Source organism: Geotrypetes seraphini, chromosome 5 (assembly GCF_902459505.1).
Source record: "Geotrypetes seraphini chromosome 5, aGeoSer1.1, whole genome shotgun sequence".
Classification (NCBI taxonomy): domain Eukaryota; kingdom Metazoa; phylum Chordata; class Amphibia; order Gymnophiona; family Dermophiidae; genus Geotrypetes; species Geotrypetes seraphini.
The window spans coordinates 25,184,751-25,209,850 of record NC_047088.1 but is presented as its reverse complement, the minus strand read 5'-3'; the positions used below and the strand labels follow the sequence as shown (position 1 = coordinate 25,209,850).

The 25,100-nt window shown below is 46.6% G+C and overlaps 1 protein-coding gene across 1 annotated transcript in view; it reads left to right on the top strand.

Annotated features, from left to right (window-relative positions):
* STAG2 (stromal antigen 2) overlaps nt 1-25,100 on the top strand; it is a 613,131-nt gene that overhangs the window by 545,931 nt on the left and 42,100 nt on the right.

Here is a 25,100-nt window from a genome sequence, read left to right as displayed (position 1 = left end):
TTGACTGTGAAACTCGAGTTAAGGGGGGCTGGTATGAAGACTTCAGCTTTGGGATTAGTTAAGTTTAGTTTGCTGCATGGGATTGCCTTGAAATGCCGCTACCATTTTCAACATTCTAAGATAAATTTCTAAGATAAATTTTGATGATATTGAAGATCTAATTAGGTGGTTGAAATAACGTGTTGTGATGGTGGGACCTGTGAATGCTATACTACATAGCATGGGTTGCCATCGGGACCACTAAATCAGAAACCAAAGACTGGCCTCAATGACAAGACAGGAACACACAACAGGAAGTCGTGAGGACAAGATGTCAGAAATCCAGCCAAGGGTGTCTAGTTCAAAGGCTCACCAACCTCTCACCATGAAGCCACCCTCTTGGCCCTTTCTCCTCCTACTTTGCTTTTCCCTCAACTCCACCCTCTGCGTAACACCTCCTTCTCCCGATCTTCTCAATTCAGCAAATACCAATAATATCTGCCCTGGCCTCAAAATCCCCACGCTGATTCGCACCAGACCACATCCTCCCAAAAAAAAACCCCCGAAGAATCAACCATGCTTCTTTAAAGTCTTTCCCCTGCCAATCTCCCCAACCTTGCCTCTGACTCGCTCACCCCAGTCCCAATGCTTTATTGCAACGCAAGATCCGCTTGCAACAAGATTCAAATTCTGAAGGACCTACTTGAAGATTCTGACCCTGGTTTCCTATGCATCACGGAATCATGGATTAAAAAAGATGACCTATTTACACAAAATGAACTCTGCTCCCATGCTACCAAGGTCTCTTTTCACCTAGATCTAACCGTAAAGGAGGTGGCCTGGCAATTCTCTACAAATCCTTTTTCGATGTTCAGCTCCTCGAAAAGGGTTGCCACACCTCACTAGAATACATGCTTGCTTCCGTCAACGATGAACTTCACCCTCACCCACTGTGCATCCTGCTCCTATACCGCCCACCTACCCCTTGGAACAACTCCTCCGAACTTGTCCTTGAGACTATAACAAACGCCTTCCTCAAGTTCCAAAGATTATTGATCATCGGAGACATCAATCTCCACCTAGATGACATCACCAGCAAGGATACGATTGAACTTATTAGCTTCCTCACCTCCCTTGGCCTCACCCCTCCTGCACCATCCCCAACCCACGAAAAGGGGCACACACTAGACCTCATTAGCTTCCTCGACCTTACCGCTCACAAGACGTCAATTGACGACACTCGCTGGGAACATGTCCCCTGGTCTGACCACTTCCTAGGGGCTTTCTGTCTCCCCATCTTTATGTCGCACCTTGGGGCTCCACCCCGTACTTCCAACCCCATTACCTTCCGCAAAAAATCACAAGCGACCTGTTCTGGTCTAAATTTTTCAATCTATTCTCCTCTGCCCCTAAGCCTGCAGATTCAGGTACTAATTGGCATAACTGGGTCGCTCTCTCCAAATCCACCTATCTTTCCCTCGCCCCCCTTTCCACTAAATCCATCTCCTATCCCTGCAAGGCCCCTTGGTTCCTCCCATATCACAGAGAGCTAAAACAGAAATGTCGAGCTCTGGAGTGCATATGGAAAAAATCAAAATGTCCTATAGACAGACAGTCCTGGAGAGACAATATCAAGCTGTTCAATACAGCACTAAAAAAAGCAAGAAAGAACTTCTATGGTGACAAAATCTCCAGGTCCAACAATCAAAGCAGTACTCTATTCAACATCTGGCGCTCCCTAACCTCCAAAAGAGACCCCACCTTGCTCCCCTCCTCTCCCTCAGCCGATGTTCTAGCAAAATTCTTCAACGATAAGGTTTCTTCCTTGAGATGCTCTTTCCCTCCTTCAGTCTCTTACAACTCCCTAGTGCCCACCGATTCCACTCCCACCCTAATGGTCTCCAACCCTATCCCAGCTGACAGATCCTGGACCACCTTTGAGCGCGTATCTGAATCCCTGGTCCTCAATCTCTGCCTCAAACTGAAATCCTGTAATTGCTCCTTGGACCCATTCCCCTCCTACCTATACGAGAACATTCCCGCTCAGGCTATTTCTTCTATCACCATTCTCATAAACTCGGCCCTTCAGTCGGGCCATTTCTCCCCAGAAATGGGTCATATCGCCTTGACCCCACTACTGAAAAAATCTGACCTTGACCCTTCCATATCATCCAGCTATCGCCCAATTGCAAATATCCCTCTCCTAACCAAGATGCTAGAGTTCATCATTTCTTCCCAACTCTCATCATACTTAGAGAGATTCTCTATTCTTTTACCCTATCAATATGGCTTTCGTCCTAACTTCAGCACCGAATCCCTACTGTCTTCCCTGATTTCAAGGGTTCAACAACTTCACTCTCGAAACAAGTTCGCCGTCCTCCTACAATTTGATCTTTCCGCTGCTTTCGACGTTGTTCACCATGATATTCTTGTTTACCAACTCTCTGAGATAGGTATCAACTCCACAGTCCTAGGTTGGTTCTCTAAATTCCTCTTCTCTCGTTCTTACATTGTTAACATGAATGGCACCTCATCCTCCCCCTGGAAACCGAATTGTGGAGTCCCGCAAGGCTCTCCACTATCCCCTATCCTTTTCAACATCTATATGTCCTCCCTAAAACTCCTCCACCTATCCCCCCTTGAAACAATTTACACTTATGCAGACGACATCCTCGTCCTCCTCAAGACCGATTCGAACCTCACCGACCTGTCTAAGAACATATCCTCTTGTATAATGAACCTACAATCCTGGGCCCACACTGTGCAAATGAAATTGAATGAATCCAAAACAAGACTTCTTTGGCTCGGTCCAAAACTAGATCACCTACCCACCTCCATCCCACTATCCTCTAGCTCCTCTCTGCAGCTTGAGTTCTCGAGCAAGGTCTTGGGCATCATCATTGATTCCACATTGTCCTTCAATGACCACCTCCAATCCTTGGTAAAAAAATGCTTTTTCAGCCTTCACATGCTGAGGAAAGTTAGATCCTGCTTCGATCAAAAACATTTTACCATCATCCTCTCCAGATTGGACTATTGCAACTCTATCTACTTAAGCCTAACTAAGAAAAACCTCCACAGACTCCAACGGATTCAGAATGCCGCGGCCAAGCTCATCTTCGCTAAAAGTAAATTTGACCATGTCTCCCCGCTCCTGGCCAAGCTCCACTGGCTTCCGATAATCACCAGGGTCCACTATAAATGCGCCTGTTTAACTTTCAAAATCCTATATGGTATCCTCCCTCCCTTTATCCCTCTTTCTTGGAATTCCTCAAATCCTAATACCACCAGATCCTCCCACAAATTAAAACTATCCTTCCCCTCGCTAAAAGGCATTTCCCACACAGGAAAGCTAGGGACCTCCCTCCACTTCAAAATCACTGAGCTCTGGAACAACCTTACCTCCCCTCTTCTGAACTTGAGCTCTCTCCAAGTTTTCCGCAAACATCTGAAAACCTGCTTTTCTCAAAAAATGTAAGTCTCCCTCCAACTTAGGAATTAAGGAAACTCTTATATCTTGGCATCCCAAGTCCTCTAAATTTTCTTCACACTTCTACCTCTAACCACCAGGATCACTGATGTCAAGTACACCGGGGAGTCCCTCTGGGTAAACCTGGCAAGAGGTGGCAAAAAATGCCTGTATCTTGGTGTGGTATACAGACCTCCAAGACAACCGGAAAACATGGACGCAGAATTAATTGAAGACATAGAGAACATAACTCTACGGGGCGACACTGTACTGCTAGGGGACTTCAACATGCCTGATGCAGATTGGAACACATTTTCAGCAACAACCAGCAGCAGCAGGAAGCTTTTGACCTCCATAGAAGGAGTACATCTCAGACAGATGGTAACGGAGCCCACTAGGGACCAGGCGATCCTAGACCTGGTACTCACCAACGGGGAAAGCGTCTCAGAGGTTTCAGTGGGAGATACATTAGCCTCCAGCGACCATAACATGATATGGTTCAACCTTGGGAAAGGATCCCCTAAATCAATTACAAAAACAAAGGTACTCAATTTCCGGGGCACCGACTTCACACGCATGGGAGATTTCGTTCATCAGACGCTGCAGGACCAAGCAGAGACCGGCAATGTGGAAACTATGTGGTCATACCTGAAATCATCCATACACGAAGCAACTAATCGCTACATAAAATCAGTAGATAAACGGCAAAGAAACAACAAACCCCAATGGTTCACTGGAGAGATCTCGCACCTCATTAAAGAAAAGAAAAAAGCATTTCTTTCCTACAAACGTACGCAAAAAAAAGAAACTAAAGTAGAATATAAGACCAGATCTGCAGCAGTCAAAACAGCAGTTAGGGAGGCCAAACTTCGAGTGGAAGAAACTCTGGCAAAAAACATTAAAAAGGGGGACAAATCCTTCTTTAGGTATATCAGTGATAGGAAAAGGAACACAGACGGTATAGTACGCCTTAGACAACCGGACGGAAACTACGCAGTGGCGGACTCCAAGAAAGCAGAACTACTAAATGAATATTTCTGCTCAGTCTTCACCTGCGAGGCACCAGGACATGGACCACAGTTGAAAGAGAAACAAGACGTGGATGACCCGTTTCAGAATTTTGAGTTCACACCTGGGGACGTCTATAACGAACTGGCAAGACTCAAGGTGAGCAAAGCCATGGGACCGGACAATCTACACCCAAGAGTGCTCAGAGAATTGAGAGATGTTCTGGCAGAACCGTTGGCAGTGATCTTCAATCTTTCACTAAGTACGGGGAAAGTACCGTTGGACTGGAAAACTGCCAACGTCGTTCCTCTACATAAAAAGGGTTGCAAGGCTGAGGCTGCGAACTATAGACCGGTAAGCCTCACCTCAATAGTGTGTAAACTCATGGAGACACTGGTTAAGTATAGATTGGATACGATCCTAAACGAGGAAAATCTCCGGGATCCCAGTCAACATGGATTCACCAAGGGTAGGTCATGCCAGTCCAATCTTATCAGCTTCTTTGACTGGGTAACAAAAAGACTGGACTCAGGTGAGTCCTTAGACGTCGTGTACCTGGACTTCAGCAAAGCGTTTGACAGCGTCCCACACCGCAGGCTGCTGAACAAGATGAAATCAATGGGGTTGGGAGAGACTCTAACTACATGGGTCAAAGATTGGCTTAGTGGCAGACTTCAGAGGGTAGTGGTTAATGGTACTCTCTCTAAAATGTCGGAAGTGACTAGCGGAGTGCCACAGGGCTCAGTCCTGGGCCCTCTCCTCTTCAACATATTCATTAGGGATCTGACTCAAGGGCTTCAAGGCAAGGTAACCTTATTCGCTGATGATGCCAAACTATGCAATATAGTAAACGACTATAATCTAAAGGATGCTATGGAGCAAGACCTGCGTACTCTAGAAAGCTGGTCCTCGATCTGGCAGCTGGGCTTCAACGCCAAGAAATGTAAGGTCATGCATCTCGGAAACAGAAACCCTTGCAGAACTTACACCCTGAATGGAGAAACTTTAACCAGAACTACGGCAGAACGAGACTTAGGAGTAATCATCAGTGCTGATATGAAAGCTGCCACTCAAGTGGAGAAGGCTTCATCTAAAGCACGGCAGATGATAGGTTGTATCAGGAGAAGCTTCGTCAGCAGGAAGCCTGAAGTCATGATGCCATTGTACAGAGCCATGGTGAGACCTCATCTGGAATACTGTGTGCAATTTTGGAGGCCACACTACTGTAAAGATGTGCTCAGAGTTGAATCGGTTCAGCGGATGGCCACCAGGATGGTCTCGGGGCTAAAGGGTCTCCCGTATGAGGAAAGACTGAGCAAGTTACAGCTCTACTCTCTCGAGGAGCGTAGGGAGAGGGGCGACATGATTGAGACATTTAAGTACATCACGGGACGGGTCGAGGTGGAAGATGATATCTTTCTCCTGAAGGGACCCTCGACCACAAGAGGTCATCCGCTCAAACTCAGGGGAGGGAAGTTTCGTGGAGATGCCAGGAAGTACTTCTTCACGGAGAGAGTGATTGAGCATTGGAACAAGCTTCCAATGCAGGTGATAGAGGCACACAGCGTCCCAGACTTTAAGAAAAAATGGGATACCTATGTAGGATCCCTACGAGGGTCAGCCAAAGGATAGGATCACTAGGGTATAGACTTGAAAGAGCGGGGCAGTAGAATGGCATTCTTACAAATCTACTTAAATGGGACATTAGACTTAAAAGGGAGGGTCGATGGTGTGGGCAGACTTGATGGGCTGTAGCCCTTATCTGCCGTCATCTTTCTATGTTTCTATGTTTCTATGTTTCTAACCCTCTGTTGTAGTTCCTTCCTATTTCTCCTACTGTAAACCGCGTCGAGCTCTATGAACATGGAGATGATGCGGTATACAAAACTAAGGATTAGATTAGAAAAAGTCACTTAATTGATGAATATGTCACAATAACTCAAAGACTCGACACTGGCAGTGTTTCAGCATACATGCCTTTATCAAGAATCTGAAAGACCATGTTAAAACAAAATAAAACATAATTAAAAACAGAACATGTCTGAGCAACGTAATGCAAAAGCATCATAGGGATATGTATATAAATGTAAAAAAACACTATAGGCTAAAATTGTGCAAATGACATTCAAAGCATGAATTAAAAGCATACATATAAGAATAAACATAAGTTGAACAAAAACAAGCAACATTAAAAGAAACATTAAGAGAAAAAGCAAAAAGGAGAAACCATAAATTGAGGAAAAACGTAATTAAGCTCTAAATCAAAGGACCTGAATCAATACATAAACATCAATAAAATCTACCCAGGTGAATAAGATATAAATAAAAAAGGTGTGTATATATTTAATATGAAGCAAGCCAAGACAATTAAGAACAATTGGGCAAGATACAGTCTACCAAAAAGCAATCCTAAGCACTTTAGAACGGTAAAAAGGCAAGTAAAGCATAGTGGCAAATAATTTAGGGCAATTAAAAAATAAACATTTAAAAACATCATTTAAAAAAAGAACAGAACACTGAGAAACAATGTGAAACAAAAATGTTTCTCAGTGCTCTGTTATGTTTTTAAATGATGTTTTTAAATGTTCTGTTTTTAATTATGTTTTATTTTGTTTTAACATGGTCTTGTTAAAGACATGTATGCCGAAATACTGCCAGCGTCGAGTCTTTGAGTTATTGTGACTTATTCATCAATAAAGTGATTTTTTGAACTAGACACCCTTGGCTGGATTTCTGACATCTTGTCCTCACGACTTCCTGCTGTGTGTTCCTGTCTTGTCATTGAGGTCAGTCTTTGGCTTCTGATTCAGTGGTCCCGATGGCAACCCATGCTATCTAATATAATAAAACGCTAGACGCGCATGCGCACTCAGATCTGCGTGATCTGAAATCCCTGTTCCGTGAGATGTATATCTGTGACTTTGCAGACGTGCGCATGCGCGAGTCCCAAGCTTTACCGCTTCCCAGCCGCATTGTTTGCCAGCCGCAATCGTTGCACTCCCTGCTCTCCAGATCGCGGTGTACTGGGAGCTAGGGAGAAAGCAAGGGCTCAGTCTTCGTCGTTGTCTTCGTCCCTCCCCCCCAATCCCCGTTGAGCCTCCCACCCCATTTTCTCTTCTCGCGGTCTGGCCGGCTACCTTAGTCCCTTGCCGCCACCGCCGTCGCCGCCATCCCCTTCCCTTCCCTTCCCGCGGTCGACAAACCTCTTGGCTCGAGCAGCGGACGCAGCACTGTAAATACGCTGCTTCACGGCCTCTACTGCCCCGATGTGCTCTTCCGTGTCTCTGATGACGTCATCAGAGACACGGAAGAGCAAATCGGGGCAGTAGAGGCCGCGAAGCAGTGTATTTACAGTGCTGCGTCCGCTGCTCGAGCCAAGAGGTTTGTCGACCGCGGGAAGGGAAGGGGGGTGGCGTCGGCGTCAAGGGACTAGGGGAGCTGGCCAGACCGCGAGAAGAGAAAATCGGGTGGGCCACGAAGAGACAGGGAGGAACTGGGAAGAAGGAAGAGGAAGAGGGAAAGGGGCCTGCTTTGGGGGAGGGGTGTGCTTGGAGGCACACAGCTTTGCTTGGGGGGGAGACAGAAGGGGGGGAGCCACAGAGAGATAGGGAGGAACTGGAGCGGGAGAGGGAAAGGGGCCTACTTTGGGGGAGGGGTGTGCTTGGAGGCCGACAGCTTTGCTTGGAGGGTAGACAGAAGGGGGGCCACGGAGACACAGTCAGGGAGGAACTGGAGGGGCAGAGGGAAAGGGATCTGCTTTGGGGGAGGGGTGTGCTGGGAGGTAAATAGCTTTGCTTGGGGGGGGGAGACAAAATGGGGGGCCACGGAGAGACAGTCAGGGAGGAATTAGAGGGGTAGAGGGAAAGGGGTCTGCTTTGGGGGGAAGGGGTGTGCTGGGAGGCAGACAGCTTTGCTTGGGAGGGAAGACAGAAGGGGGACCACGGAGACACTGTCAGGGAGGAATTGGAGGGGTAGAGGGAAAGGGGGCTGCTTCGGGGGGAGGGGTGTGCTGGGAGGCAGATCATTTTGCTTAGGGGGGGAAGTCAGAAGGGGGGCTACGGAGAGACAGTTAGGGAGGAACTGGAGGGGGAGAGGGAAAGGGGGCTGCTTTCTAGCACCCGTTAATGTAACGGGCTTAAAGACTAGTGTAGTATAACACAATTAGCACTTGTGGTTGTGGGTCTGAGCACTTCACATTTTAAATTTAAGATATATTGATTATAGTAAATATAATTCTGTGATTTGAGTAGTGGAATATAAAGATCCATCACAGAAGATTCTTGTTTGACCTCCATGAGATTGGTGTGCTAATAGTATTTAATATTGAGGACAGTTTGTTGATTTTAAGATTATCTTCTGTGCTGATCTGTTTAGAGTAGTACTCTTTCTTCTTTTGCGTCAGTAGTGATTTATATTGTAGGATTTTCTGGTGCTACTTAGTCTTTTTTTCTGGGGATGGGTGTTTACACCAGTAGCGTTTGGCTTGTCAGCAAGCTCTTTTTAGGAACATGTGCTAAATCAAAGCACTTTTCTTGATTTTAGGAGTTTTTTGCTGAATTTGAGTGGGGCTAGTTTATTTAAGGTTTGCTCATTGATCGTTGTCCATTGATCCAGGAAGTCTTGGTCAGGGATGGGGAGGGTTAATAATGAGTTATTTATTTCATTCCAGTATTTAGGGACTACTTTGTTTCTATAATAAGAGGGGGGAGGGGGGGGGTTGGTTTGGTTATTGATATGTCTTTCCAGATTATGGTGAATTTTAGGAGTAGGTAGTCTGACCAAGGTACTTTCAATAAGGAATTAAATTCTAGATAGTTTGTGCTTTCTGCTGAAATAGAGGAGGCGAGTAAATTTCTAGTAGAATCCAACTCTATTCCTGGACTAATGGGTTATTTTCCCATACTCGCCAGAGCTTGTAGGAAGTCTCAACAGAGAGTCTTGAGTCCTTCCCCAATTACCTCAGGACTTCCCCCCAGGAATTCAGTTCCTTTGCTTCAAGCCAGACTGTAGGAGCTTGTCTTTTCTGCTTGTGTTTATTTTTCTTTGATTCAGTCTTTTGTTTGTGAATTCTGCCATCCCACCGCAGAGGTTCCCCGGGGGACAACTCTGGCTGCAGGAGATCACAGGCTTTGCGTAAAGCCTGTTTCCAGGAATTTGGCTGCACGTAAATGCACTCTCTGAACAGCTTGCATTTCGGTTCAGAGCTCAGGGACCATTCCCTTGGGAGCTTGCTTACCCCAGGTTCTTCTACTAGTGGGTCTGAGCATAGACTGTGTGGCTCCATGGAGGTGCACCTGGAATCGGAGCCAACTGCGGCCCGCCACCAAGTCACATCCGCGCTGGTGTCCATTGGTGGTGGAGGTGTCGGACCAGGGGGGCAGTCGGAAGACCAGCAGTTCAGTTTTCATACTTGTAGAAGCAGAGGATCTTCCTGTAAGCTGTTTCAGCTTCCATTGCAGCAATACACAGCAACACAGGAAAAAAAATGATATTAATACAATTAGACCTCTCCGCAGCATTTGACCTAGTTGACCACACCTTATTACTACAAATTCTCGACGCCATAGGAATCTCAGGCAAGGTCTACAAATGGTTTCAGGGGTTCCTCAAATCTAGAACCTACAGGGTAAAATACAATGATATAAAATCAGAACCATGGACAAATCCCTGCGGAGTTCCACAAGGATCACCTCTCTCACCTACGCTCTTCAACCTCTTTATCTCCTCCCTAGGAGCCACTTTAGATACCCTAGATGTCACATCTTTCAGCTATGCTGATGACATCACCATAATCCTCCCCTTCGACCCATCAGAGACCACCACCACAACAAAGCTAGAAACAACCTTAGACACAGTAGAAAAATGGATGATGGATCACAAACTAAAACTAAATTCTGAAAAAACAAAATTCCTTTTGCTCGAAAAAGCCCAAACTCCTACCATCACTGAACTGAAAATCAAAAATACCAAATACCCAATACAACCCGAACTAAAACTCCTAGGAGTTACGATAGACAGATGTTGCACAATGCAGCCCCAGATCAACAAAACAACCCAGAAAGCTTTTCTAACCATGAGAAATCTCCGTAAAATCAGAAAATTCTTTGACCAAGCACAATTTAAACTAATCGTCCAATCCCTAGTCTTAGGTCTGCTGGATTATTGCAACTCCCTATATCTTCCTTGTCCAGCCACTATGATAAAACAACTCCAGACCATACAAAACACCGCCCTCAGATTGATCTACTCACTCAAAAAATATGATCACATAACAACTGCCTTCTTAGACTCTCACTGGCTACCCATACAAGCACGAATCCAATTCAAATTCTACTGCCTGATATTCAAAGCATTACACGGCTCTTCCCCCTCCTATCTAAACAACCGCTTAAACCAAATCTCCACCTCAAGACACAGAAGAACCTCGAACCCTTTCGCCTTCCCCCCACTCAAAGGCACACAACGCAAGAAAATGTTTGACAACCTTCTGGCAACACAAGCAGCAAAAATCAACCATTCCATCTCCAATCTTATGACAATATCAGACAACTTCAAAACATTCAGAAAAGAAATCAAAACCCTGCTTTTCAAAAAATTCATCCAAATATCTTAACCCCTCCTCTTTTACCTCCAGAAGATTCACCTAGCTTCAGATAACCTTCCCCCAAATTACCCACCTTAACACCATCCAATTAAACAAATACCATAAATAGATTGTAACCTACCCTCTCTAACTGCATTCCATATGTATTTTTCATACAGTTCTTCACTGTCAGTTTAATTTCCATCCTATAAATTCACATAGAATTTTTCTTTTTTCAACCATCTTTATTTTCTCTTCTTTATTAATTTCCAGGTACTTTAGTTAGATTGTGAGCCTTCGGGACAGTAAGGGAATTTTTTAAGTACCTTCTTACTTCTCATTTATAATCTTAATGTATATTTTCTTCAAACCGCTTAGAACCTAACGGATGTAGCGGTATATAAGAAATAAATTACATTACATTACATATGGCACAGTGAGTATGGAGCTGACTGCCTGAATCAGTGATTTTGAGGTTCTCTAAAAGAGTGTTTTTGAGAGTGTGCCCTGGTTCCTCCCCACCCCTAAAATCCTGAATTTGCTGTGTTTTAGGAGTTCTTGTGCTTTTCCCAGGCTGTTTTTTTTATTGAAAATTACACCCGTGGTGGCCATCTTGGATTTTCCCGATTTTAATTTAAAGTTATTTTTAGCCTCTGCAACTTTGGTTTTGCAAGCAAACCACTCAGATGGATTCCCCAGGGCAGGATAGTGTGGATTCATGCCTCATTTGTGGTGGATGGGTCTCCAGTGAACATCTGTGTTCCATGTATGCTGCAGCGCAGGAGGATGGCAACATTTCTTCAGCCCCTCGACTTCTGATAGGGATTCTGCTTCTATTTCTGGCCGTGGGAACCCTGGACATTTGAAGGCAGGCTCCTGAGGACAGCGCAGTTGTTGTTCCAGCGAAACACAGCTGCGATGGTGGTCACAGTTCACAAGTCCTCCAAGGGGTCTAATATGGGGCTGAAGGAGAAGGCTCCTGCCCTAGATATTGGGGGTTTCCTGAATTTATTAGCTTTTTGGCAAAAAAAATTTAAAACTAATGCCAGCTCCCCTCCATAGAAGTTCACACCAGCTGGGGATTGTGCCCAGCTCTCCTGTGGAAGTCCAAGCTTGTGCATTTGCTTCAGTCGAGCAAGATACCCTGCCATGCTGTTAATCACACTGGCTGGCAGTACTGCTGCAAGGAATGTTGCAGCCCTCGCAGAACTTCAAGATCAGGATCCGAGTAGCTTCTCGAGTCTAGGTGAAGATCCCATGGTGTGGAGACTTTTTAAATTGACATATCTGGTTGATTTAATTTCTGAGTTCCTCCAGGAGTTGAAGCTGGAAGTTGGTATGCCAGTTGCCACAGAATGCTCCCTGATAAGTAATGGGAAACCACACTCAGCTTCTTTTCCTGACCATCTGGACATAGTCAAGATGCTCATAGATATTTTGCTTGTGCTTGAAGGGCCACTGAAATCTTTAACCAGGGTTTTGCGACCCGGGGGGTGCTAAGGGATGCTCAGGACCACAGAGTGGATTTTGGATTTTATCCTTAAGCGATTCTTTGACTTGACGGCTGGGGCTGAAGGCTACAGCAGCCTCTTCCTTTGTGGCATGAATGTATCATTCTAAACTCTACCACGATCTGGACACTATTATGGTCCGGGACCTTGCCTTCCTGAACTTGGGGTTAGATTACATGACGGATGCCCTGTAAGACATGTTCAGAGTCTTTAGCAAACTGTCCGATTATTCCGTTTCAATGCGCAGAATGTTATGGATCCAGCAGTGGTTTGGTGATTCGTCCTCAAGGATGACCTTAAGCGAGTTACCATTTAAGAGGCAACTCTTGTTTGGCAAAGGTCTAGATGACCTCATGGCTAGTGTGTGGGACCACAGGCCCAAGTCCTTGCCGGATTCTAGGCCCTGACCCTCTAGGGAGATTGGTGCACCCTAGTGTTCATCCCTTTCAGCGTTCCCATCAGTACTTTGGAGAATCCTCTGGGCAGTTCTCTGCCCAGTCTGCCAAGCAGAGTTTCAGTGACTCAGCACTGGCCGCCCATGGAGAGCCAACCGGTAGCTCCCTCTTAAGAAACAATTCTGACATCAGGCCTTTGGCTACCTCTCCGCAGATGGGGGGGGGCGTCCCTCGGCCTTCCTGGTGGAATGGCAAGCCATCACCTCAGACTGTTGGGCCCTGGAGGCCCTTCAGGACGGCTACAGGCTCAAGTTTTGTTGCCCCCTGACAGATTTATTTCTGGATTTCTCCTTGGGAAGGCCAGAAATACAGGCCGGGTGAAGGCCATGGTCTGCTAGCTGCTGGGCATTACAGCTATAGAGCCCTTTCTGGAGCAAGACTCAGGCTTTGGCAGATATTTGATATACTTCTTCATTCCAAAGAGAGGCTCTGACGACTGGAGGCTGATCCTGGTCCTTGGAGTGGTCAGTGCAGTGCTGAAAGTGCCTTGTTTCCAGTTTTAGACCGTACGTTCGGTGATTGACTCGCTGGCTCTGGGAGAATTTTTAGCTTCCCTGGATCTGACAGAGGCATGTCTTCCTATCTCCATTTTTCCGGCTCACCTGAAGTACCTGAGATTTCATGTTCTGCAGCAGCACTTCAGTGCTGCTCCTGGGCAAGTTGCTTAATCCGCTAATACTCACTGCTTTGAATGTAAGCTTTGAAATGCTAAAGCAACAAAAAAAGCGGTATATAAGTCCCTTTCCTTTTCAGCTGCGCACCGTCCACTTCCAGGCGGACTTTCTCAGTCATCTGAATCTTGAACCCAGGAGTGGTCACTGCCCCGAGGAATATTCGACTGCATTGTGGAACGCCATGGTCGCCCCATGTTCGACTTCATGAGAGCAGCAGCCAACAAGAAGGTGGATCGGTTCTTCAGCTGTCGTCGCAAGGCTAGCAGCAAAGGCCTGGGCACTTTGGTTCTGCTCTGGTCACTGGATCTCACAGTCAGAACTGTCTTTCGAGTGGCCATTACCTCTGCATGCAGGGTATCTGAGCTTCAGACTCTTTCCTGCTGGGATCCCTTTCTTAGTATTGCGGATTCCAGTGTGTTTCTATGCACTGCTCCCTCTTTTCTTCCGAAAGTGGTCTCTGCCTTCCATGTTACCCTGGAGGTCCTACCTTTACTTCATTCAGATCGAGGGTGCATGACCGGGGGGTTTATTTTCGCATAATTTTAGTATTTTGCGTTTGCAGTTTTCGCCCTCGTGCTGTGGAGGTTCCCTGCAAGGACATCCTTGACTGCAAGAGATTGCAGACCTTAGAGAAATGTCTACTTCTAGGGGGTTCCCTGCTTGTCAGTAAGCCCCCTGGACAGCATGAAAATCTGTACAGGGCTCAGGAACCGTTCCCTTGGGAGCTTGCTCACCCCAGGTTCGTCAGTTAGTGGGTCAAGTGCAGGCTGCATAGTTCCGTGGAGGTGTGCCCGGGAACGGAGCCAGACTGTGTTCCTCCGCCAGGCGTGCTATGCGGCGTGTTTGAGGATGGTAGAGGTGATTGGCCATGGAAATCAGGCCAGTGGGGCAGTTAGAAGATTCAAAATTCAACTTTCCAACAAGTTGAGCTAGAGGATCTCCCTGTAAGCTTTTCAGCTCTTATCTGCAGTGTTTTACTGTCGGCACATGTTTCTGTGAGTACAAACTAACAGCTTAAATCAGAGATTTTGAGGGGTCTTTAAAAAGTGGTTTTTAGGTTCTTTCCCTGCTTGCCCTATACCACACCCCACCCATAAAATCTTAAAATCCCCATTTTTAAGGGTTCTCTTTGGTTTTCCCAGGCTATTTTTAGTCAAAACAGGTCCTCAGTGACCATCTTGGATTTTTCCAGCTTTATTTTTGAAAGAAAACCACATAGATGACCTCCCCAGGGCAGGATGTCATGGATTCATGCCTTATTTGTGGTGGATGGCTGTCGGATGCACAGCCGTATTCCATGGGCGATGCAGCCCACAAGGGATGAAAGGCTTGCCTGGATTCGGTGCCTTCAAACTCCATGGAGGGTCTTCTAGTGCCTTCTGTCTCAACTACCATGAACATGGCATCCGGGGGTCCTGGGGAGTGCCCAGGCGATGCTATGATGAAATTCAAACTCATCTTGGGGGATAAACCTGGTAAATCCTCCAAAAAGTCCCCAACTAGAGCGCAGGGGTCAGCTCCCACCCTGGAAGATGGGTTTTCCCTGGATTTTGCTGCAATGCTTTAACAGGCATAATGGGGGTGGGAGGAGTCTCTGCCTGTCTCCCTTCCGCTGACCTCAGTGCTGGGCACAGGGACCCCTGCAACTGTGGTCCAGGGTCTTTTCTCTTGCCTCCCCTAGGCTGTGCGCATATTTTTCAAGCATGCGCTTATTGTGGATTTGATCTCTGAATCTCTACAGGCATTAAAGCTGCTGTCTGAGCTGCCTGTCGCTGAATAATGTTCCCTCATGAGTGACCTCAGGCCATAATCCGCCTCTTTTCCTGATCATCCTGACCTCGTTTGGATTCTTAACGGACATCAAAGAGACTCCTGAGGGTCCATTGTGCTGTGCATGCACGATGGTGTGGCTTTATTCCCTGGCAGATGCCTTTAACAAGGGCTTTGCTTCCCCAAAGGTGGATTCGTCAGTGGCGCAGATCACCAAGCGCACTTCTCTCCCCAGTGTAGATTTTGTCCTTAAGTGTTTGTTTGATTTGCTGGCTGCTGGTATTCAGGTGGCATCAGCCTTTTCTTCGTAGCTCGGGCATGCCATTCCAAGCTGCGCTATTATCCTGACACTGTGGTGCTTCATGACTTAGATTTTATAATCTCGGGAGTGGATTTTATGGCTAATGCCTTGTATGACATTTTGAAAGTCTTTACTAAGCGTTCTGTCTATTCTGTTTCAGTTCGCAGGATGCTCTGGATCCCGACAGTGGTCTGGCGATTATTCTAAAGTGACCTTGAGCCGGTTGCACTTTAAGGGACAGCTGCTGTTTGGCCAGGGACTGGATGACCTTATGGCTAGTGTGCAGAATCGCAAGCCCAAATTGCTGCATGTGAATAGATCCTGCCCTTCCAGGGATTCAGGGCATCCAAATTTTCATCCCTTTAGGTGCTCTCATCCGTACTCAGGCTCTTCCAGAGGCCAACAGTTCTCTTCATCTGCCAGACCACGCTTTGGCAGGTCTCGACATCAGCCGTCCACAGGGAGTCGTGCAGCAGCTTCTGCAAGGAAACAGTTCTGCGCATCGGGAGGTGGTTTTCTGGCGGAATGGCAGGCCATTACTTCTGACTGCTGGGTCCTGTAGGTTCTCAGGGATGGCCACAAACTGGAATTTAAGAACATAAGAAGTGCCTCTGCTGGGTCAGACCAGAGGTCCATCGTGCCCAGCAGTCTGCTCGCGCGACGGCCCAACAGGTCCAGGACCTGTGTAGTAGTCCTCTATCTATACCCCTCTATCCCCTTTTTCTTTAGAAAATTATCCAATTCTTTCTTAAACCCTAATACCGTACTCTGTCCTATCACGCCTTCTGGAAGCTCATTCTATGTGTCCACCACCCGCTGGGTGAAGAAAAACTTCCTAGCATTGGTTTTGAATCTGTCCCCTTTCAGCTTTTCTGAATGTCCTCTCATTCTTGTAGTTTTCGAAAGTTGAAAGAATCTGTCCCTCTCCACTTTCTCTATGCCCTTCATGATCTTGTAAGTCTCTATCATATCCCCTCTAATTCTCCTCTTCTCCAGGGAAAAGAGCCCCAGTTTCTCCAGTCTCTCAATGTATGAAAGGTTTTCCATACCCTTTATCAAATGTGTCGCTCTCCCCTGAACCCTCTCGAGTATCTCCATATCCTTTTTAAGGTACGGCGACCAGTATTGGACGCAGTACTCCAGATGCGGACACACCATCGCCTGATACAATGGCAGGATAACTTCTTTTGTTCTGGTTGTAATACCCTTCTTGATTATGCCCAGCATGCTATTCGCTCTCTTAGCGGCCGCTGCGCACTGTGCCGATGGCTTCATTGTCCCGTCTACTATTACCCCCAAGTCCCGTTCTTGGGTACTCTCAGTCAATAACATCCCTCCCATCATATAGCTGTACCTCGGGTTTCCGCTTCCCACATGCAATACTTTACATTTCTCTACATTGAACTTCATCTGCCATCTCGTCGCTCATTCCCCTAGCTTGTTCAGGTTCCTTTGTAATTCTTCGCAGTCCTCTTTAGTCTGAGCAGCACTAAATAGTTGGTGTCGTCTGCAAATTTTATTATTTCGCACTTCGTCTCTGTTTCTATATCATTTATAAATATATTGAATAGCAGTGGTCCGAGCACCGACCCCTGCGGAACTCCACTCGTGACCCTCCTCCAGTCCGAGTAGTGGCCTTTCACTCCTACCCTCTGCTTCCTCCCCACCAACCAATTTCTGATCCATCTGTGTACGTCTCCTTCCACCCCATGGTTCTTCAGTTTCCGGAGTAGGCGTTCATGGGGTACCTTGTCAAAGGCTTTCTGGAAATCTAAATATACGATGTCGATGGGGTCCCCTTTATCCATCCGTTTGTTAATTCCTTCGAAGAAGTGCAGTAAGTTCGTTAAGCATGATTTCCCCTTGCAGAAGCCATGTTGGCTTGTGGTTAGAAGTTTATTTCTTTCAAAATGCTCATCGATGCTGTCTTTTATCAATGCTTCCACCATTTTCCTTGGAACCGAGGTCAGACTCGCTGGTCTGTAGTTCCCTGGGTCACCTCTCGATCCCTTTTTAAAGATGGGCGTAACATTAGCTATCTTCCAATCCTCTGGGATCACGCCTGTTTTCAGGGATAGATTGCAAACTTGCTGTAGTAGTTCCGTTATTTCCTCCTTTAGTTCTTTCAGAACCCTTGGGTGGATTCCATCTGGGCCCTGCGATTTGTCAGTTTTTAATTTTTCTAACTGCCTGCGTACATCTTCAAGGCTTACTTCCATGGATGTTAGTTTATCTGTTTGGGCTCCTTTGAAGATTTGCTCAGGTTCTGGTAGAAACATAGAAATTGATGGCAGAAAAGGGCCATAGCCCATCGAGTCTACCCATACCAACTCCCTGATTCTTACTCCCCTATAGATCCCACATGAGTATCCCATTTTCTCTTAAAATCTGACACGCTGTTGGCCTCAATCACCTGCTGAGGCAGCTCGTTCCAATGATCGACAACCCTTTCGGTGAAGAAGTACTTCCTAGCATCACCTTGAAATTTCCCTCCCCTGATTTTCAGCGAGTGTCCTCTGGTTACCGTGGGCCCTGTAAGACTGAAGATATCATCTTTCACCTCTATATGCCCCGTGATATATTTAAAGGTCTCAATCATGTCCCCCCTCTCTCTTCACTCCTCTAGTGAGTACATCCGCAGTTTTTTTAACCTTTCTTCATACGTGAGATCCCTGAGCCCCAAGACCATCCTGGTAGCCATTCGCTGAACCGACTCAATTCTCAACACATCTTTCCGGTAGTGTGGTCTCCAGAATTGAACACAATACTCGAGATGAGGTCTCACCATGGATCTGTACAGTGGCATTATGACTTCAGGTTTTCTGCTGACAAAACCCCTACGGATGCAGCCCATCATTTGTCTTGCCTTGGACGAAGCCTTCTCCACATGATTGGCAGCCTTCATATCATTGCTAATGATCACTCCTAAATCACGTTCCACCGTAGTCCTGGACAAGGTTTCACCATTTAGTGTGTAAGTTCTGTGTGGATTTTTTTTGCCTAGGTGCATTACTTTACATTTTTTAGCATTGAAGCCTAACTGCCAAGTTGATGACCACTGTTCCAGCTGCCGTAGGTCCTGCGTCATAAAGTCAGGCACACTGTTTTTGTCTACTATGTTGCATAGTTTGGCGTCGTCGGCAAGCAGTAATACTTTTCCTCTAAGCCCTTGGGTCAAATCTCCTATGAATAAATTGAATAGAATCGGCCCTAAGACGGAGCCCTGAGGTACTCCACTCGTCACTGCTGACGTTTTGGAGGGGGTACTGTTTACCATCACACTTTGAAGCCTACCATCCAGGCAATCCCTTACCCATTTAGTGAATGTATCCCCTAATCCCATCGATTTTAGTTTGTTCAACAGCCTGCGGTGTGGGACGCTATCAAAAGCTTTGCTGAAGTCCAAATATATCACGTCCAGGGACTCCCCGGCATCCAGATGACTGGTCAACCAGTCAAAGAAGTCAATCAGATTAGATTGGCAGGACCTTCCCCTGGTAAATCCGTGTTGGTGTGGATCACGTAAATTTTCTTCGTCTAGAGTTTTGTCAAGTTTCTGTTTGATCAGTGTTTCCATGAGTTTGCACACTATGGATGTAAGACTCACTGGTCTGTAATTTTCTGTCTCTGTTCTGCAGCCCTTTTTGTGGAGTGGAATTACGTTAGCTGTTTTCCAGTCTAGGGGTACTTTTCCCGTGCACATGGAAAGATTGAAGAGCACGGATAGTGGTTCAGCCAGAACTTCACTCAGCTCTCTGAGTACCCTGGGGTGTAGATTGTCTGGTCCCATGGCTTTGTCTACTTTGAGTCTTGAAAGTTCGTGGTAGACGCTACTGGGTGTAAACTCGTAATCCTGAAACAGGTCATTTTGGCTGTCTCATCTGTAGTTGTGGACCAGCTCCCGGTGCTTCACAGGTGAATACTGAGCAGAAGTATTCGTTTAGCAGTTCTGCCTTGGTAGTATCAGAATCTGCGTATTTTCCATCTGATTGCCTAAGGTATGTTGGATGTTTCCTCTTTTGGAAATACAGTGGGACCTTGGATTACGAGCATAATCCATTCCAGGAGCATGCTCGTAATCCAAAATGCTCGTTTATCAAAGCAAAGTTCCCCATAGACAATAGTGGCAACAGCAACGATTGGTTCTGGAAACCAAGGTATGTACCTGTCGGGGCCGGGTGCTGCAGTGCCGTCTCCTCCGTCCGCCTCCTCCATCCGTCATGAAGAACAACCCCACAGTGCTGCTTTGGGGGGATGCCTTTAATGTGTCAGCCGCCGGAGAACCCGCAGTGCCACTTCAGAGGGATGCCTCCTTCATCCGCCGGCCAGCCTTCCACATCAGATGCCCCTTGCATGCTGGAGAGCCCCCACCCGAGCCCACGCAGCCGAGCGCTGCCCCACCCGCACGCTTCGCATGAAATGCACAACGCCAATGAATGACGCTGTGCGCGTCACACGCAACGCGCAGGGGGGACGGCACCCGGCCGCGCAGGCCCAGACAGAGGTCCTCCAACCTGCGGAAGGCACCCGACGTGGAAGGCTGGCCGGAAGACGGAAGAGGAATCCCCTGAAGCGGTGCTTCCTGGACTGTAAATGCTGGTTTATGGGGGCAGTGCTCGGTTTGCGAGTCAAAAGTTTGCTGAGTGTTTTGCTCGTCTTGCAAAACACTCGCAAACCGGGTTACTCGCAAAGCAAGGTTCCACTGTACAGACGAAAAGAAGATGTTTAGTCTTTCTGCCACTTCTTTCTCCTCCTTCACTACTCCCTTCCAGTCTCCGTCATCCAGCGGTCCCACCTCCTCCCTGGCCGGCTGCTTCCCTTTAACATATCTGAAGAACAGTTTAAAATTTCGTGCTTCCTTGGCTAGCCTTTCTTCATATTCTCTTTTGGCTTTTCTAACCACACAGTGACATTCTTTTTGATACTTCTGTGCTCTTTCCAGTTCTCCTCAGTTTTGCCCTTTTTCCATTTCTTGAATGAGTTCTTCTTATCACCTATCGCTTCCTTCACTTCTTTGGTTATCCACGCTGGGTCTTTTGTTCGATTCTTTTTGCATCCTTTTCTGAATCTTGGTATATGTAGATTTTGCGCATTGATCACGTGTCCTTGAATAAAGACCAGCTTGCTCTACAGTCTTGCCATTTCTCTGTCCTTTGAGTATTTTCTGGATTCACTTGCGGGCCGCCCCAAGATGTAGGCCACAGTCTGCAGACTTCTGGATATTGCAGTCATAGAACCTGTACCAGAACGGGACTCGGGCTCTAGGAGATACTCGATATATTTCATCATTCCAAAGAAAGGATCCAATGAAAGCAGTCAATGCGGTGCTAAAAGTACCTCGCTTCCACATGGAGATGGTGCATTCAGTGATAGCATCGGTGGCACCAGGGTAATTTCTAGCCTCCCTGGATCTTACAGAAACATGTCTGCACATTCCCATTTTCCTAGACCACCGGAAGTATCTGCGGTTCCACGTCTTGGGACAACATTTCCCGTTTGTGGTGATGCCATTTGATTTGGCACGGCACCCAGGACCTTCACCAAAGTGATGGCGGTGGTGGTGGCAGCCCATCTTCTCACCCTTTGTGTTCTGGTTCATCTGTATCTGGACAACAGGTTGATCGGAGCTCCCTCTCTGTCCAAGGTGCCTCAGGCTGTTCATCAGGTGGTACAGTTGCTGCAGTGCTTGGGCTAGGTGATCAACTTCAGGAAGAGTCACCTCAAGCCAATGCAGGATTTGGAATATCTGAGAGTTCGATTTCACAAGGGTCAGAACAAAGTGTTCCTGCCTGTGTCCCGTCAGGAGAAGCTTCAACAGGTTGTCATAGAAACATTACGGCAGATAAAGGCCAAATGGCCCACAGTAACCATTATCTCTTTCTCTGTCCGAGAGATCCCACATGCCTATCCCAGGCCCTCTTGAATTCAGACACAGTCTCCATTTCCAAAAACATGGAAAACTGCAGACGGGCGTACAATGGTACAGGCAAAGTTTATTGTGAAAATGGATAAAATGTGGTTAAAAACATCACCTAAAGGCAAACGAACCAATGGACCCAATTTTATCCATTGTCACAATAAACTTTGCCTGTACCATTGTACGCCCGTCTGCAGTTTTCCTTGTTTTTGGTTTGCCTCGTATTCCTGACTGCAGACTTTGTTGGTTCCACCCCCCACCTCGTTGTTTACAGTCTCCGTTTCCACCACCTTTTCTGGGAAACTGTTCCACGCATCTACCACCCTTTCCATAAAAAAAGTATTTCTTCAGATTACTCCGGAGCCTATTGCCTTAACTTCATCCTGTGCCCTCTCATTGCAGAGTTTCCTTTCAAATGAAAGAGACTCGACTCATGCACATTTGTATTACGTAGGTGTTTAAATTGCTCTATCATATCTCCCCTCTCCTGCCTTTCATCCAAAGTATACAGATTGAGATCTTTAAGTCTGTCCCCATACACCTTATCACAAAGACCACACACCATTTTAGTAGCTTTCCTCTGGACAGACTCCATCCTTTTTATATCGTTTTGAAGGTGTAGCCTCCAGAATTGTACATAATATTCTAAATGAGGTCTTACCAAAGTTTTATACAATGACATCAATTCCTACTTTTTCCTACTCTCTCTATGCAACCTAGCATCCTTCTAGCTTTCGCTGTCACCTTTTCAACCTGTTTGACCACTTTAAGACCATCACATACAGTCACAACCAAGTCCCGCTCTTCCGTCGTGCACATAAGTTCTTCACCCCCCTAAACTGTACTGGTCCCTCGGGTTTTTGCAGCCCAAATACGTAACCTTGCATTTCTTAGCATTAAATTTTAGCTGCCAAATTTCAGGATCTTCTGGCCACTCCAATCCCAACAGCATGGTAGTACCTACAGATTCTGGGGACCATGATGGCAACCATCATTGTGGTCCATCGGGCCGGAGCCCGTCTGCGTCCGCTGCAGGATGCTCTGCTTTTGCGCTGGAATCCCCAGCAGGACCCATTACATGCACCCCTGCCCTATGATGCAGAACAGTCTTGCATGGTAGTTGTGAGTGTTCCCTCTAAGCTGAGCAGGAGTCCTCCACCCACAGTCTCACCAATAGAGGGTGCTGTTTTACTGTCACATTTTTCAATTGTGAGGGACAGGCAAGTTCTGCAGGACTCCAGGGAACATACCTGTCCTTAGCGACTGAAAATATTCCACCCCCTAGTGGTAGCAATGCAGCTGGAGGACACCTGCTCAGCTTAGAGGGAACACCATGCAAGACTGTGACCCCTCTCGCTTTCCAGGAGCCTTCCCCTCCAGATCTTGGATTAGGTGATTCTGTCTATGGATGCGAGTTTCAAAGGCTGGGGAGCGGTGTGCATGACCGTCCCTGTTCAGGGCCAGTGGGCACCCTCAGAAAGCAATTGGAGCTTTGGGCGATTCAGCTGGCTCTTCTCCACTTTGAGGATTGTCTCCGTCATTGAGCCGTTCAAGTCTTCTCAGACAATGCCACAGCAATGGCTTAAGTCAATCGGCAGGGGGCATGAGGAGTCCCTCCCTGAGCGTGGAGGCTCAGCTTCTCTTCTGGGGGACAGAGAAAAACCTTATGGTGCTGTCAGTGGCGCACATGGCAGGAGTGAATAATGTTCAAACAGGTGTTCTCGGTCATCAGATGTTGGTCCCTGTCTCAAAGAGCATTCGATTGCATAGTAGATCAGTAGGGGTGTCCCATGTTTGACCTCATGGCAACTGCGGCCAACAGGAAAGCAGATTGATTCTTCAGTTGCCTTCGCAAGGCCAGTAGCACAGGTCTGGACGCTCTGATTCAGCCCTGGCCATGGGAAGGTGGCCTCTATGTCTTCCTCCATGGCCCATGATAGAGTGTCTATTGAGGCGGATAACAGCCCACAGAGGTCCAGTACTCCTGGACCCGACTGGCCATAGTGGCCATGGTATGCTGACTTGGTTTGGCTCCGGCTACCTTGTCAGTCCCACCTCCTCATGCAGGGTCTGATTGCGCTGCAGGATCTGGACCACTTTGGTCTTACGGCATAGCTCTTGAGCGCATGGCCTTGACTAGCCGGGACTATTCTTCGACAGTGATTGACACATTGCTTCATGGCAAATGGAAGTCAACAGGTGCACCCTAAGTCAGGTGGACCCATTGTTCCATCAATTCCTCGTGTCCTGGATTTTCTGCAAGATGGTCTGATGAAGGCCTAGTGGTAGCTTCACTCCGGGTGCAGATTGCTTGTCTTTCTTGTATGGGCCCTCCCTCTTTGAGGGGCTCATTGACAGCTCATCCAGGTGTGGCTTGTTTTCTACGGGGTGCTCTTCGACTTAGGCCTCTGTTGCGCCTACCCTGTCCCACTTGGAATCTTACTCTGGTTCCCCGCTCTTTAGCTCGTCCGCCTTTGGAGCAGGTGTTCTTTATGGATCTTACGATAAGCAGTCTTCCTGGTGGCTTCCTGGAATAAAGTGGGATTGTACAAGAACAAAAGATTAAGTTCTTACCTTTGCTAATCTTCTTTCATATAAATCCACACTTTATTCTGGGAAATCGCTCTGTATTTTCCTGATCCACTGATTGTCTGTCTTATATTGGTAAGCTGAATTTTTTATGTTCTAACCAGCATTTATAGAGTGCCATCTGTTTGGGTTTCACACTCAGTTTTGGGCACCCCTTTTGTCAGTGCATGCTGTTTCTACATCTAGCACTGTTGTTATTGTTCAGGTTACTAATGATTGCTAACTAAGTCAAATAGAATCAGGGAACAAATTTATTTATTAAAGTATTTATATACCACTTATAGAGATCAAAAGAAAGCACTGTAATTTCAAAATAATGATCTCACTTTATATCCATAAGTTGTAAATAACTAACTAATTTTTAACATGTGCTCAGAGATGTATAGCCCTGCCAAAGACCAAAATCCATATAGCAAGACCCACCATCAAATCATTGCATATGTGACATGGTGAAGAAATGTAAAAACCCCTTCAAAGTTGTGATTTCTAATATGTGAAATACTTGTAAATATAATCAAGTTAATGTAACTTAAGAATCTTTAAGGGTCCCGACGCGAACCACATTTTGATGTCTGTTTCAAGGAACCCAAATATCAATGCTGAATGCTTCACTCAAAAATGAGATAGGATGGTGATTCCAATTCACAAATACCACCCTAATAACTGTCAGTTTGATCTTGCCTTTCTTCCGTGTTCGACCATAAGAATAGTCTTACTGGGTCAGACCAAGGGTCCATCAAGCCCAGTAACCCGTTCTCACAGTGGCCAATCCAGGTCACTAGTTCCTGGCCAAAATCCAAGGAGTAGCAATATTCCTTGCTACCGATGCAGGGCAAGCAGTGGC